We start from the raw sequence: 12,724 nt of genomic DNA, 5'->3' as shown, positions 1-12,724 counted from the left end.
GACAACATATCCCACAAACCCACATGTGTATTTGTCCACAAAATGTAGGCCTCCTGATACGCTACAGCGACTAGCTCCGCTCATTTCCACTGTTCGTCAGCCAACAAACAGGCTGAAGCACAGATAACACCACACTGCTTCCTTATGGCTGTCAGTGCGCACACACACACACGGTTTAAAATGGCCACAAGTGCCGCAATCCATTAACTTTTAATTAAACTTCTAATTAATTAATTATTGCTCTAGCTCCTGCAGCCGGGAGGAGGACTACTCAACAGAGCAGCACACTCTTCCTGAAATACGGGCTGAGGTATTTAGGATTTTAAACACTGCCAACAGTGTAGACTGCAATCCTGAATGGACAAAGGGAACATGGTGAAAGGCTCCTTACCATGATGGCTTCAGATGCACTAGCCTGAAATAAGGTTCTCTGGAGCACACACAAGCTCAAAGCAATACAACACTGATACACACTGTATGACGGACAGGGGAGACTGACGTCGTTTCAACGTCTATGACGGCCTTCCTCGGTCAAAATGCGATGCTTGAAGCAGGTTGGGCATCTTCCGTTTTTGAGAATGTACATTGAGGGTATGTAGAGTAGGTACAGTGACCAAAATAGCACTCGAGTTTATATCTCTGTCTGAAGAGGGGTGTGAAGATTCCCCTCTAGCTACATGACAGATGTTCAAAACACCTTAGCAAGCAAGCAGCACACAGTCAGCCCCAATGGCGGTTGTGCAGCGAATTGATATTTGTTCCATCTCCTCTAAGACTGCAAGACTACAAGATTCACCACTGACAGCGCGTCCAAGATACTGCGATTCTGAAAAGGAGTGAAAGCATTTGGGACGAGACCCAATATTCCACTGCTAGATCCATCACTAACAACGGCAATCTTGCGCTCGTCAATCAACATTCCTGACAGAGAGCCGAGGAACCGTCAACAAAGTGCAGTTTCTGGATTTTTGAAAGCATTCAATTTTTACGCAGAGTCATTACAATCACATTTTTCATGAAAGGCGTTGGTCAAAATGGCCGGCTTGGATTATTCGATCATTCAGTCCACAGCATGCTAACAGCAATCATTGCTGTAATCATTCAGAAACAGTTCAGGACGACAGATAGGCCTTCAGCAGAGGATGTGAAGCACCTTCTGGAGACCCAGAAGTAGGGCGCACGGTGACGCACCGGAAAAGCAGCACGCTGCAAAAAACGGGGTTAAATGCGGTCGTATGCACTGTATATAGTTGTGTTAGTGGTTTAAAACATAGCCCAACTACAGTTTTAAGCACTGTATATGGCAGGATAAAACAATCCACCAGTTAGCACGAGGCTATGCCTTCCCCTCCAGAACCCCCTGACCCCTAGGCAAGATTCAGTCTTTGGAGAACTTCCCAGTAAACACTTGAGACAAACTGAGAGGCAGTTTACAGTAAGTGAAATGTCACAACAAGCCCTCAACCCTCTCGAAAAACACAATTTTCTCATTGTGTCAGGAGACAGAGGAAAAACAAGAGCACGAAAACAAAACCAGTCCGAAACTAGAAAACACACAATCTCACCTTAAAATGACACAGAGGGTGTTTTCCCGTCAGTTACAACTGTGAACCACATCCTTTCCTTGATGCAACCAGCCGATACAACCAACATCAGACTACCAAACAAAGAAACTGTTTTCAGTCACGTTTAAAAACATTCACACCAATATTTAATGAATAGACTAGGTAAATCACATTATCTGGGCCATTGATGCTATTCACTTTGCAGACACTTTCAAGGTCATGACAGTAAATGTAGAAACTAAAAACAACAGTTCAGAATACAGGGTAATGCTATCGAGATTTTGCTCAGTGCTGACCGAGCTCAGCCACTATGCAAGCAAGTGAAATGAGATATTAAGTGCACAAACACTTAACCTGACACGGTTAATCAATACAAAAACACCTCCAGGTCCAATCAAACTGATGAACCAAGAAAGCTGTATCAGCCTAATTGTACTGTCGGTGTAACCCAATTATGATCAGCAGCACTTCTACCTAAATACTTCATACTTTAAAACCTCAATACTTTCCACCTTAGGTCCACAGTTTAAGGACCGATTCTACAGATTCATGAGAGACTGCTCTGATATCCACCAAAATAAATGTCGTTTATTATGCATTACCCTGACAGTGGTTAGATATGTGCAAATTAAATCTTCGCCCTGATCTACACTTCAAAGTACACAAGTGAAAAATATTTTTTTTCTTTGCTGCAAGAGATTCAAATTCATTATTTACCCATTATGTGTCTGAAAAGACAAGACAAATGATTTTTACAATATTACTTTTAAACACAAAACATTTAAACAGATACCCGTTTCAAGTAAAATCTAACCCCCAAATGAATTCAATTGTGAATTCCCAGCATATTAACAGGTACCATTTTTGCTCCTTTCTCTGGCAAATTACAGGTCCTTTCTCTCATGCCTCATCATTTGCTTGTGAGATACATTTACAACATGCCATCCCCCTGGCAACACAGGTTCAAGAAAAAAAAAGAAACCTTTTTACCTCAATTATTTTCAGCACACAGTAGGATCAAGAGTTAGACTGACCGAGCTGTCTGTCTCTACTCCTTAATCGGTCGGTCAACATGGGTTCATTTTTGGAACTGGTAGCCCATTCTGATTGAATCTGCTCTCACTGCTTACTCGCAAGATACTCTCACCATTTGCCTGCAACACATTGTTTCATTTAAAAAATAAAAATAATTCAGCAGGCAGTCAGATCAAGAGTTGTCTGGTGTCTGTACTCCTACTTGTTAATCAGCCAACAACACACTGGAGGCTAGACCAATGAAGATCAAACTGCTGCAGTGTGTCAGCCAATCAGAGCTTGACCCCTGACCTGTCCTTGCAGGGAGAAGCACATCTACTGTACTTCAGTAAGAGCTTGAGACACAGTTTCCGTTACCACGGAAACATTTGTGGCATGATAAATGCGCGTTGGTTTTTTGGCCTACATCCTGATACATCCTTGGGATGTCCTACTTTTTAACTCAATCTCAATTACTCAGGACTGATTAAGCATATTTACCATCTCGCCACGGACAACATCAATTGAACAGCAAGTCTTGTTCAGATATCCATGCTCATTAACAGAAAGGTAATCTACAGATACACTATCAGAAACCCACTGCATGTGCTCTTTAAATCTATGAGCAAAGAGCTCTTGCTTCGCACAGTAGGGGAAAGAGATGCAGTACAGTTTAATCAAATCCTGCCACAGCTGGGATATCCACAATGAAGAATCAAACACTGTTGAGCAGCTAACAAGCTGACCTACGGAGAAAGGCAGTCCTGTTCCTTCCCAGTGAGCTTTGCTGCTTACATAACTTCCGTAAGCGTAATCCTATATCCATTCCCAACGCCTACCAACGTGTAGAGACGAGGAAGCATGGTCATGGTCAGCATCAAAGGGACACGGCTGCCATTTTGGAAAGGGCTCCTACTGTGGGGAAAACCGGGAATTCAAGGGAACATGTAGTGAAAGTAGTGTAAATGTAGCAAAAAATTATAATAATTTTTAAAAAATCAACTTAACTAACTGCAAGGGGCATACTTCTGTCTGGCAATAACTCAAAAGCAGCTCCAAGTACCCTGGAGATACCCAATCCACTCAAACAGCATTCAAGCCAACACACAGAACTTAAGGCAATTGTAATGGTTTACTTTGACGATGAACTGTCAGACTTCACAAATGGTCAACTTAAAAACTTATATGAACTGTGAAAATACAACTGATGCAAGTACGTGCCAAATGCTTATCTTGTCATCTCATAAAAGCCACAGAAATAAACACACGTTGCTGCTTAATTTGCACTGTTATAAATGAATTCCCTGGGAGCAGAGCAGCCTTTCAGGTGAATCTCAGAGCCCTCAGAACACTGCTCACACCATCCATCCTCAGCAAAGCTCCCGACTGCCCGACAGTCAAGTCTCTTCTACGTTTTCACAAAATTCAATCCGGCCAGAGATTTTTTTTTTTTTTTCTGTTGGGAACCCTTCCCAAACAACCTCTGACAGTGAAAGACAAGGGGAGCGATATAAGCGCTACTCCACTGACAAACGATAGCGGTAATAGGCCGCTTGAAGAGATGATACTGCCTGACAGACCTTAAAACCTGTGTGTAAAACCCGGGAGACACAGGAGAGCACCTGGAATCCACGGAGCCTAATGGCATTTGGCAGATGCTCTTATCCAGAGCGACGTACAGTTGATTAGACTAAGCAGGAGCAATCCGCCCCTGGAGCAAAGGGGCCTAGCTCAAGGGCCCAACGGCTGTGCGGATGTTATTGTGGCTACACCAGGGATCGAACCACCGACCTTGTGGGACCCAGTCATGTACCTTAACCTCTACACTACAGACCATGTTCATTCATTAGGCTGTGAGGCCACCTTAAATTAAATCACCTTTTTTACACAAGAGACAAGTGAAAACGTGATCAAATGGAAGGAGAAACTTTTCTGTGCTCTGTTGATCTTGCCTGGTGCCATTGAGCCAGTTAGGAGGAGCACATGGGTGGAGTTTACATAATTTTGGGATCATTTAATTTGTTCCACAACACAAGCCAAGCTTAGTCAAATGCAGAAAAGTATTTGAACAACTACCATTTGAACCTTATTTGGTCTGCAGCACTCTACCCTAAACAGCAGCATGAGGGCACGAACGGGAACATGAGTTATCCAGGTCACTCTTCTCTCCTCAAAAGATCATGCACCGTGACGGAATGGGGTTAGATCTGCCCCAGGGTGGGGTCAGTCAGGCGCAGGTGAGACAGTGACAGCTGTCTAACAACTAACAAAAAATGTGGTTACTAATGATGTGGAGTAGGGAGGACTGTGTGGGACAAACACCAACCCAAGTACCTGGAGCTGCAGGAACCGAATCCCAGGTGTGAGGTTGCTGCTCATGTGGGCTGTAAACTCATCACCTGCCCTTTTCACCAAACTGCCTCACATCCCAAAATGCTGCTGCCATAGTAACCGCACCTGCACTCCTACCCACCCAAACGTAAAAAACGTGGTCGCCATTTATTCTAATAACATTCACAGGGGGCGACATGGCTCAGGCAGTAAGAGCAGTCGTCTGGCAGTCGGAGGGTTGCCGGTTCGATCCCCCGCCCGGGCTGTGTCGAGGTGTCCCTGAGCAAGACACCTAACCCCCAAATGCTCCTGACGAGCTGGTTGGGGCCTTGCATGGCAGCCAATCGCGGTCGGTATGTGAGTGTGTGTATGAATGGGTGAATGGAGAAGCATCAATTGTACAGCGCTTTGGATAAAGGCGCTATATAAATGCCTGCCATTTTACAGCATTTCATCCCCTGAAGCAAGCCTCCATTTTTACACCCATCCCTTCAAACGAAAGAACGGAAACGGTTTTCCGGTTTCCGAGTCTGGTCTGGCTCGTTGCCATGAGTTCTGTGGGAAAGAAGGGGCGGCCATTTTAAGAGTCCATGGCTCATCGCCGATGACTGGCGTGAGTGCTGGGCATGGAGGTGAACAAACGGGATGGAGAGAAGAGGAGGGAGGATAGAAATGGAGGAAGCAGAAGCAGGTGGGAGGGAGAGGGCAGGATGGGGAAGTGAAGGGAGGAGTGAATGAAAGGGGGAGAGAAACAGAGGGAGAAGTCCAAGAGGACAAGCCCCCCACCCTAACAGCAGCCAGGCTAACAAGAAATTCCTAGGCTCTGCCCGGCAGACGGTCGTTCCGAGAGGCGTTCACATTCCCGTTCCCAGAGAGGAAACGGAAAATACACTTCCTCCGCACCCACGCCACGCTCTTCCGGAATGCAGACTAATTAGCCGTCGTTCTCCTGGTTTCGCTAGTCTCTCCCGGCGAGTCATTTTCAAACTGCCAACGGATCCCATGTCAAGAGTTTTCATCCGTGCGTTTGATTTCCAACGGACGGCCCATGGAGGGTGCTTTCACTACCCCCGCCGACAGGAAGCACCGAGGCAGGCACACTTCCCCTCTGACGAGCAGCCAGAGTCAACTGAGGCCAGACAGCCCGCTAAAACACCCTCACTCGACCTGCGCGGGTGCAGCGGACCTCATCGATTCTTTACGGGCACCGATGAAGCTAATAAACTTTGTGGAGAGGAGTGCGCAGTCGATGGAAATGTCACAGATGTCCGATATAAATATCTCTCCGGTATTAAACCTGGCGGTGTGAGACGCGGTCGGGGGGACGGCAGCGCGCGGTAATGACGCTCCGCTCCCTGGGAAGCCAACGCGGCCAGGGGCATGCTGGGTAATTGCAGACCCCCGATGAATTGCGCATTACGCTTCAGCCCCGCTGACCGTAATTAGTCGTGTTCGCACTCCGGCTAAGTCACAACAACCCTGAGAGCGTACGCAATCATCGCCGCCCAACTGTAACGAAATTTCAAAAAGCTGCACTGCACAAGCAAGATATGTGCAGTGAAGGCAAATAGTCTATGCACATGTAATGCTGGATTCTCTGTTAATACAGACAAGGTTTTCTATGACTGGGGGCAGGACAAATGTAGAATGGTAGCCCCAATGCCAAAAAAAAACAAGATTGCAGACAATTACTAAAGGCATCTATGCAATAATATGTTTCAACATGCTAACAAGCTCAGTGGCCATTTAGCCCAATTCATTTATTACATCACTAATACATTTCATGCATTTAGGTGGTCTACACAAGAGGACTTATGGCAGCTTTGACCATAGTTTACGAGACTATTTTCATTATACATTTGGACTCATGAACACTCGTGAATTCTATTATGGGCATATTTATCAGGCAGAGTGGAGAAACATAAGACGGCAAGAGGCCAGAATGTTTCCGTACATTGCCAAGGTGAAAGTGCTTTTGTTCTGGTGATAAGCAGACAGTCACACTTCACAATAAGGTTCACGCATTGGCATTAACATTAATATAGCTGTCAACATGAATTAATGACGGACAATCATGAAATTTACTTTTCATTAACTGACGTTTCAACAATTCATTTGTTACATGATATTTATACATGAGCAAACCATCGGATGAGCTTATAGGCCAATTAATTAATCATTAACAAATCCATTAATTGACTTATAAAACCAAATATGAATTGGCCATAGCTAATGTAGTTTGTACATTACATTAAAATTCATGTTAAGCGATGTACAGATTACCTTCCCAGTCGTAGTTGGTAAACAAATGTATTAGTCCATGCCAATTCATGGAACCTTATTGGGAATTGTTACCAAGCAGTCTTTCTACCTGTTCAGTCGAGTACTGAATCTATCGTATGTTCTGAGATATGCAACAGTATTGTATATCACGAGCCATCTCCAGGGCACCACAGAGATATACAACCTAAATAACTCTGATCAATGTCCTGTGCTTCTCAACCACTCTAAATCCTACAGTATCACCAATAGACAGAACAAAATAAGCTGCTTCCTTAGCCTATATCAAAATGGGCCCAACTTTATTCTGACGGCATACAGTGAAATCGGATGTATTCAGCAGGAGAGGATACTTGAAAGCCTAACCAAAACTTGGAACTTAACTTCTCAAAATGTAGGCTCCCATATTGCTTCCATTGTGTTAATCATACACAGTGCACTTAATACCTCAAATTAACTTCATACCTTTGTACCTTCCTCATTAACTACGAAAGCACAAACAGGGAGAGATGTCGGGAATTTCCATAAACTGCCTACCTTACCTTAAAAACCTTAAATTAATAGCTAGTTCACAAACTCACATTTGGTTGGACAGTTAATTAAATGTTTTCAATATGAACAGCTTTAAATTAATGCACATTAACACTAACATTAAAAAGATAAAATTAATCTGTTTGATCGGCATATTAACATCGTTGCAGTCGAACTGTGTGATTGATTGAATAGCAGTTCATAATATCAGTTTGTTTACGACCTGAAACATAACATGACTGAGAGAGGGTTGGTCAACAAACTTGGCAGCTTTTTAACTCAAATCATACCAGTAAAACAAACAATGCCAACAATAACATCTCCCTCAACACACAAGACAGGGCATCATGTGACATGTCTGAACATGTAGACTCTGTGGTTTCAGTCACAACATAACAAAAAGGGCCATCTGCCCTACACATGAAAATCCACCAACCGGTTTATTCCAATAGCAGGTAAAAGGTGTCAGTCTAGGTATGACTAAAACATCCCATTAAACGATTAGTGTGTGACACTAACAACCTATTGAAAGCTGGACAGAAGAAACAGGAATATAAAACCGCACAAAAAAATAGGGTTTAAAATTGCATAGTTCCAGTACAATAAATTCATATATTTTATTTGCATTTGATGGAATGTTTCTACTACATTGGTCAGAGATGACTTATCCTGCCTCTCACTGGGTTTCTGCAGCAGGTACACCAGGGCTAAGGGTGAGTTTAACACCAGGAGAAGGAAAGACCACAAGCATGTCGCAATCAAAGTAGAGTCTGATAAAAGCAAGCATTTAGCTGGTGTCAGAGCCTTGAACTTCTCCGAACGAAAGAACATGCTAGCGGTTGATCGAAACTGACCTCAGACCAGCTGTGCATTCCTAAAGCAACGGGTCCCCAACCCTGGTTGAGCCACAGGGTGTGCTGGCTTTCACTGTTACTCAGCACTTAATTGAACAGTTAAAGTAGTTAATTACACAGTTACCTCACCTCACCTGGTGTCATGGGTCTAAATTGTTGGTGGAATTTAAGATGAAAACAAAAACCAGCACACCCACGGCTCACCAGGACCAGAGTTGGCCACTCCTTCTAAAGAGCATTTGCTGGTTGCAGAGAGACTGATCTCAGACCAGCTAAACATTCCTGCCTTCTTGGATGACCTCATCGGGAGGGGGGACAACATCAAGAGGCTAGAACAGTGGTCTCCAACCCTGGTCCAGGAGAGCTACTGGGTCTGCTGGCTTTTGTTTTCACCCTGCTGAGGCCCAGGTAACCAGGTGAGGTGAGTTAACAGTGTAATCGACTGTTTTATTGATTAAGTGCAGAGCAGCGAGGTTCCTAAGCGAAGCTGGAGCTCAGCAGGGATAACACCTCCAGCACTCGCAACTCTATGGCTGCACCTGCCATTTTAATTTTTTTATTTTACCACAGGCAAGCGCTCTCAGTGTGGGCGGAGGAGGATTATCTTCTTTGTTGGGGGGCATCCAACACAAACAAATTTCTGGGGATGAGAACATGAATACTCTTGAAGAAGAATACTCTTGAAGAAGAATATGAAGAATACTCTTCCATAGCTGGCAAAACTCACGACAACAGTGGCACTGTTTATAAGTCGCATTTACTCCAGCTCAAATGCGAAAAGAACCGATGCTAACTGCTTTGCACGTTATGGACTGTATTTCCCTGGGCACCACGTCCAGTCATCCTACGGTTATACGATGTAAACATACAAGTAGCATTTAATGTTTCACAGCTCAATTTAGTCTTCTAACAAAGGTCATTAAAAAAAGTACTGACAGTAATGTCTGAAATTCATTAGTTTAATGACAAAAGGTATTAGTAAAAGAAAAACGTGTGGACAAATATAAATGCTATGTGTAAAGATAAAATCAATACAATCATGCGTAAGACACTTCCTAGCCAGTCGGAACCCACGAATGCAATCCCAGTTCTCTCAAAAACAGCACATTACGAAAAATAAATAACTTTAACCATACCAAACAAAGGTCTGTCAATCAAAACTCAATAGACACCTTGCAATGGCGCATCCATTAGGCACAAATTTGAGAATGGAGATCAGTTCTAAAAGGCTTAAATTGATCACGTGCTTGTAATGAACGCATACGTCATGACTGCCTGAGAAATTACATCTTGCAAAGTGGGCAGCTAACGTTACGCGAAAACGCGTTCATATATTATTTCGCTATTACCTAAATATCTGTAAAAGTGTCTCACAATGTTTGAGTTTTATTTGAAGGGAATGGTTTCAAATCGCTGTTTAATGCATCAAATCTAACGATATACAGCTACACAAAACATCGTTGAAAATCATAACGTTAGCCACATAATTACTAACCACAAAGGTAGCCAGAACGGTTTCACATCGAGCCCAGCGACAGCGCACTAATCTAGCCACACAACCCAAGAGTGTAGCTAACCATCCAGCGTTAAGTTGGTAAAAAAGAAGATCGGAAAGCTACCATACTTAATATGGCCCCTGAGGGTACATCAAAGCACGGGAAACGGTGGCAACATTACTTGCAACTGACTGCTAGCTAGCTGCAAAGTAACACGACAGATGGCAAGCGAATACGCTAACGCTAGCTTCAGATTGAACAAGGAATCAAGTGTTCTTAGGTGCCTAGCTAAATCTGGTCAATTATAAACGGTCGGGTCGCTAAATAAAAGTCTAACTTAGCCAGAGGTTGAAACTAAATAATGACATTTCGAAAACGCAATTTGGCCAGTTAATTAGTCTAAAAACTAATCCCAAGCCATATCAAAGGAGGAGAAAAACATAATGCTAGTTGTCTAATTAGCGAGTAGCTAGCAAACAGAAAAACAACAGCAATGACTGTAGCTTAAGTACCTGTACAGTTTCCACAAGCAACTTATTTCTAAAAGCAAAGTATATGGCGGGGTAATTCAAATGTTTGAATCCTGAAACTTTACAGAACCACAGATGACCAACCAGCAAGCGTCTGGCCGTGGCATATCTGAAAATACAACTTGCCATTCATTACCAAACCAATTGCAGTTAGCTAGCTTCTAACCTAATAGGTATTTTGCAAGAAAAAATAAACAATAAAACGTAGCCTAGCTATGAATCAACTGTGGGTGTGTTTGCGGTAAAACAACGAGTTGGCTAGCTAATCTACACACAATGATTAACGTTACCGATTATGATAGCAATCCTATGTATTTGATATGGACAGAATTAGCTAGCAAAAATAAACTGCTATTTGGCTCTCGAAATCAAAGGATGCCTTACGCTAGCAGGCTTAAATCAGCATAGAAGCAAGGTTATTTAATTAGCAGGATATACATCGATTTAGGTTGTCGTGTTTCTGTTCTCTTCAAATAATGTTAGCTGTTGTAAAAGCAAGCTTAGTTTGCTAGCTAAACCGTCAAATACAACCTTAAACCAACTTTGAACTTAGAGATTTAATTTTCCCTTGTGTTAGCATCTAGCTAACGTCAGTTAGCAATGTTGCTATTAGTGTGGTCCCTGTACTGTAACGTTATACCGTTAGTATGAAAGCTAGCTTGCTATATAGCTAGCTAGCTAGCTCGCTAGTGGGGCTAGCTAGTGGGAGTACTGAAAGAAGAGGGCTACTGTGCGGGTTGGGCCTGCTCTTCCTCGGTTCCCATCGCTCTCGATTTATATAGCTCCAGACAAAAACCAGAAGCGATAAAGCAACTGTTCGGATTGAAACCCGCCAACCGGTTCAAATCCGGCCGAACCCACACCGCCGGGTTCGGAAGGGCTTCTGGGTTGAGATGCACCGTTCACCCGGCAGAGCTAACATAATATTTTGGAGGAAAATTCAGAGAAAAAAAACTCACCGCATTAATTTCTCTTCTCCTCGCAGATCCAAGATGGCTGTGTATTCTACTGCCGAGGATGCTGGGTGAATAACCTTTACCCCCTGACCCCACCGTGACTTCAAAAGACACGTCCAGTGTGGAGAGTTCTGTCAAAAAATCTCCGGTTCTGTCCTTCCACTACTCGACTGCCTGCCGATATTTCCGAGAGGATGTGGCTGAGGAGACATTGTAGTGCCAGGGATTCTGCAGCAAAGAAAACTTCTGAGACATCTGAAGAACTCGACTAAGAATACCTTCCTCTTTCCAAGCAGCCAACTTCAAACAGCCTCCTTGAATGCACAATATCTGAATACGGTCGAGGAATAATCTTGGAGAGTAGCCAAGTGGATTCGCTACTTTGATGGTTCCGATTGTGTTTCGTTTCATGAAATAAAATCGTTATCTTTACATGAAAGCTTATTTTCAGTGTTCTGTGATCTGTTTAAATGGTATGTCGCCGACGTTTCAGTGAAAGTGTCCAAGAGCTTTGGTATTGTATGGGTTGTAGACCGAGAATTTTCAGCTTGATTTGGATGTGCAGCTATCAGCTAACTAACTGCCTGTACTTCCCTCGATAGCCTTTGCCGTAATGCGGGATCCTGCCTGGAATTACACATTATAAGCCCCCTTCCTGTGCAATAATCTACCCATTACGCTGAAAACGTGGTTCTTTCTGACATGGATTGCTAGCAAACCATGTTATGTAACCAACGAGGTTTAAATGAAAGCGTGTATCCTTTCGCCGAGAGTAATCTGGATACTGCATTGAGATATTTTGTTACGGAAAGGAAGGCAGGTGTAACTGAAGATGTCAGGTCGTCTTAATATTAGATTGCTATTGGTAGTGCTGTTGATATTACAGTTATTGGGTCGACATGTGTGCGAGTGGGAATGCAAGTTGGTAAATTGGAGATTTAAATGTTAGTGGAATAATTAGTGTCAACGTGAATACTGATTCAGACCAGGTGCGTTGAAAAGCATCTAGCACGATAAGAAAAAAAAACTGCTATTGATCAAGGATGATCTCATTCTACAAGCATCAATGCGGTTTGTTTGCGTTGTGTTTCGTATGTTTTACATGATGTTACAACACAGTTTGAACTGGCACAGTCAGTACTGTGTGTATGTCAATCCCTTTCCGTT

At 43.3% G+C, this 12,724-nt stretch overlaps 1 protein-coding gene and 1 long non-coding RNA gene across 2 annotated transcripts in view; one reads left to right on the top strand and one right to left on the bottom strand.

Annotated features, from left to right (window-relative positions):
- Positions 1 to 12,330, bottom strand: part of LOC133135503 (CCR4-NOT transcription complex subunit 2) — a 47,123-nt gene extending 34,793 nt beyond the window's left edge. Inside the window, exon 1 of the mRNA XM_061252550.1 lies at positions 11,561 to 12,330. The gene's annotated coding sequence lies outside the window, so the exon portion shown is untranslated. The remainder of the gene's footprint in view (positions 1 to 11,560) is intronic.
- Positions 8,796 to 12,001, top strand: LOC133135504 (uncharacterized). The gene is made up of 2 exons (XR_009709402.1): positions 8,796 to 8,996; positions 11,587 to 12,001. It is a non-coding gene; the product is annotated as an uncharacterized LOC133135504 (long non-coding RNA).
- Positions 12,331 to 12,724: the final 394 nt, after the last annotated feature.

The sequence above is a fragment of the Conger conger genome, chromosome 8 (genome assembly GCF_963514075.1).
Source record: "Conger conger chromosome 8, fConCon1.1, whole genome shotgun sequence".
Classification (NCBI taxonomy): domain Eukaryota; kingdom Metazoa; phylum Chordata; class Actinopteri; order Anguilliformes; family Congridae; genus Conger; species Conger conger.
This window is presented reverse-complemented; position numbering and strand designations above follow the sequence as displayed.